Source organism: Erinaceus europaeus, chromosome 3 (genome assembly GCF_950295315.1).
Source record: "Erinaceus europaeus chromosome 3, mEriEur2.1, whole genome shotgun sequence".
In the NCBI taxonomy this organism is placed as follows: domain Eukaryota; kingdom Metazoa; phylum Chordata; class Mammalia; order Eulipotyphla; family Erinaceidae; genus Erinaceus; species Erinaceus europaeus.
Genome location: NC_080164.1, coordinates 52,110,310 through 52,114,857, shown reverse-complemented (window position 1 = coordinate 52,114,857; position 4,548 = coordinate 52,110,310).

Genomic DNA, 4,548 nt, shown 5'->3' with positions numbered 1-4,548 from the left:
ACATGATGTAAACTTGCCACATTAAAGAGTACAATGTAGTGGTTTTTACAATATTCACAGTGTTGTATAGCCGTCACCATTATCTAAAGCCAGAATGTTCTCATTAGCCCAGAAAGAACCCCTCCCTGTACCTCGTAGCTTTCAGTTCTCTTCCCCTCTCTGCCAGTCCCCCACACCTCCCACCCAGCATCCATAATCTGCTTTGACCTTTATACATTAGTCTACTTCTGGACATTTCTTACAAATGGAATCATACAACAGGTGAGTTTTTGTGACTAGTCTCTTTTAATTAGAATATTTCAAAGTTCATGTGTAGCATGCATTAGTACTTCATTCTTTTGTATGGCTATATATCCTATTCTCTTGTTTTAAAGTTTTTGATCTTTATTTATTGGATAGAGACAGCCAGAAATCAAGAGGGAATTGGGGTGTTGGGGACATGTGTGAGCCTGATAGAGCTTAGGGAGAACCACCCCCATCTTTGGATGGAGGTCTGAGAAGATAATCTCTTGGTAAGTCTCTCTCAACCGAGGTGAGCATAACGGGGGAAACTCAGACTTGGTTCTTTCCTTCTTGACTCTCAGGCCCACAGATACCCCAGTACTTCCCTCCATTAACTTCAGGCCACATGGCCACAGATTCACTCATTCAAAGTCACCTTCTGATCACAGAAGAACACACCTTATCACACACTTCATCACACACCTCAGACCCCAGACAAGAGAAATGCCAAACTATATGGCCTTTTGATATCCATCTTCTCTCTGTCTCACCCTACGGGTTTAACCCCTATGCTTCTCTCAAATACCTTTGGATAATTAAGTTGCTTGTGTTATGGAAAATAACTGTCTTGTATCTCATCAATTCCTGTCATACCAACCCCCTACCTTAGGGGCATGCTGACTGTTAAGAAACCTGTAATTTCTGTCATATTGCAACAATAATTACCTCCATTGCTTTTCTATTTAACTCATGTCAATTTTGCTAATAAACAGACTCAAGGATTCTGGGACTCAAGGACTCAGATTCTAGATTCACACTAAGAGTCCCCTGGTGTCTTTTACTTCGTGTCACCCCTGTCGTGAGCGAGAAAGAACCAGGCCGTTACCTTTCCCCTGGAGGACACCCTGCCGGAGAAGGAGAGAGACACCCCGAAATCGGGGGGGGGGGGATAGAGAGGGAGAGGGACAGAGAGACACCTGCAGCCTTGCTTTACCACTCGTAAAGCTTTCCCCCTGCAGGTGAGGAACAGGCGCTCAAACCTGGGTCCTTGCACATTGTGATACATGCTCTCGACCAGGTGCACCACCACCTGGCCTCCTGTCCTAGTCTCTAAATACACATTTTGCTTTTCCATTCATTTGTTGGTAAATATTTGGGCTATTTCTACATCTTTGCTATGTAAATAATGCCATTATGAGCACTGAGGTACAATTTTTGTGTGTGAACATATGATTTCCATGCTCTCAGGTACCTAGGGATCATATGATAATTCTATGCACAACTTTTTGAGACACTTTCAGACTTTTCCACAGAAGCAGCTTCACTTTACATCCCCAAAAGTGTTGTCTGAGGGTTACAACTTCTCCATATCGTTGCCAACACTTGCTATTATGCAATACTTTTTTTTATTATAGTCATTCTAAAGGTGACATGTGGTATCTTGGAGGAGAGAGGGTAGTAAATATTTAGACATGAAAACAGCCATTCTTTGCCTTTGTTTGCTTTTATTTTTTTATTGCCACCAGGGTTATCCTAGTTATTATTATTATTATTATTACCTTTTTGCATTTTTTCTTGGAGACAGAGAAATTGAGAGGGAAAGGGGAAGTAGAAGGAGTAGAGAAATAGAGACACCTGCAGCCCTGCTTCACCACTCGTGAAACTTCCTCCCTGCAAGTGGGGGCCAGAGCCTTCAGCCTGGGACGTTGTGCATGGTAACATGTGCGCTCAGCTGGGCACACCACCACTCAGCCACCGACCTTGGCTTTTGCTCTTTGCAGTAAACCATGTAGATTATTCTGCATTGGACCAGCAGGAGGCAGAGTCCTGCTTCTTCCATCAGGAACTGGACTGGAAACTACCTGTAGGCCCTGACACTAGAGCAGGTGTTCAGCAGGAATGCAGTGAGGGAGTGGGAATCCCGGGACCCTCATGACCCTGGGCATGAAAACTTCCTAAGTTCTCTCTCTAACATGGATGTAATTTAAGTGAATTCTGCTGTATTCATGGATGCTGAGTTATGCTTCTTTCACATCTTATCGTCACAAAATCAGGATGTCTTTTTTTTTTCTGCAAGCACCAGGACTTCTTGATTTCTTTTTTTAAAGTATTTTTTAAATGTTTATTTATTTATTTATTCCCTTTTGTTGCCCTTGTTTTTATTGTAGTTATTATTGTTGTTGTTATTGATGTTGTCGTTGTTAGATAGGACAGAGAGAAATGGAGAAGAGGAGAGGAAGACAGAGGGGGGAGAGAAAGACACCTGCAGACCTGCTTCACTGCTTGTGAAGCAACTCCCCTGCATGTGGGGAGCCAGGGGCTCAAACCGGGATCCTTACTCCGGTCCTTGTGCTTTGCGCCACATGCGCTTAACCCGCTGAGCTACCTCCTGACTCCCGACTTCTTGATTTCATTACCCCCCAGGTTGTTGCTTTTTTAATGTTAACTTTTACATTCATATATATTTGCATTTCTTTTTATTTCAGAGAGAGGCTAACAGAGTGGGAGAGATGCCTATGAAGAGAGTGAGAACTTCCCCCAGTGCTGGGGTGCCTCCCTGTGGTGTATGGACTCAACCTGACAAGGCACACACTCCCTGCATGTAAGTGATCGTCTGCCCTTGGATGTATCCTGAAATGTACACCCAGTGGTCTGCAGTCACAGCATAATTATCATTGCCTGCCATCACACATCACAACTGATCAGGGAAAAGCCCAGAGACAGCAACAGTGGAGCTATCATTATTAGTACTTGGCCCTCAGTGCTCTTGACCCACAGAGTTGTACACAGACCTCAGAGACTCTGCATCAAAGTGATCAGAAGAGAGGAGCCCAGATGTAAAGAGGTTAGGGAGTACCTTAACCCACTTATTTCATGTGTAGTCTTCTTTTTCCCTTTATTTAATAAGATAGAAACTGAGAGGGGAGGAGGAGATAAGAGAGCTCTGCTTCACAGCTTGTGAAGCTTACCCCCTGCAAGTAGGACCTGGGGGCTTGAACCTGGGGAGTTATGCATGGTGATGTGTAGGCTCAACTGGTGCGCCACCATCTGGTGCATATAATGCTTTTCAAATCCTCTCAAGAAAAGGCTTGTGTGTTATTGGCAAGGCTAGAAGCAGAAGTTGGCCTCCTCCCAGAGGACACTCACTCAACTCAATTCAGGTCAGCCCTGACAGCAGTGGATGTCTGGGCCCCCCACAAGTAAATGTGGTTCCACATTTTTTTTTCTGAAGTCCAAGTCTCTTTCCCTGTGTTGTGGAATCTCTCCTCAGCTCTGGGTTCAGTCACTTCATGTCAGAAGCCTGAGATTGGCCATGACCTGAGGATTTACGACACAGCAACTAGAAAACACTGCAGAGCAATCTTTTTGTTTGTGTTTACTTATTTTTATTCTGCACCAAGGATGGGGAATAAATGCACCGATTTCAGCATGCATGATACAGTTGAGCTCTTTGGCTCAATCTTTCATTTTGTATGTATTTATTTATTTATTTATTGAGGTGAAGGCTAGAGAAAGAGATAAGAGGGAAAGACAGACAGAAAGGAGAGATACCACAGCACCTCTCTGCCACCTATGGTCTCTCCCAGTAGCACCCATGGTGTTCCTTTGTGATGCCAAAGTTCAAACCCAAGGACTAACACATGCTCCACTGGATGAACTATCGCCCAGCCCAAATCAAGAGTTGTTTTTTTTTTATTTTTATTTTTTGGTATTATCTTTATTTATTTGATAGAGACAACCAGAAATTGAGAGAGAAAGGGGTGATAGAGAGGGAGAAAGACACCTGCAACACTGTTTCACCACTCACAAAGCTTTCCCCCTGAAGGTGGGGACTAGGGGCTCAAACCGTGTCCTTACACATTTTAGCATGTGTGCTCAACCAGGTGTGCCACCCCCTCGCCCCTCAGGACTTCTTTTCACCAGCTAATTTACTAGCTCATCGGTGTGTGGAATGTACTGATATCCTTAAGTGGTGGTGGCGGGCAGGGGGGGAGGAGTGTGTAAGCTCAGTCCCAGACCACAGACTGAAAGCCCTCACTGGGTCAGCAAAGATGGTTCCACTCTTTGAGTTGTGGCACCAGGGCAAGTGCTGGCCTTTGACTCCTTTCCCTGTAACATTATCCATTTGCCATGTGGCTGTCTTTGGGATGTGAGTGACCAGCTGAGAAGTTCTTCTTATTCCTCCAGCTGCAGTAACACACACCAGACAGTGGGCAGATCTGCTTTCTGGAGTTAGGCTAAAAGTCCAGGCTTCTGAGGTTGAGGAAGGATATAAGCGAACAGAAAAAAGGACACAGAAAAGGGAAACCTCTAGCATATTTGACC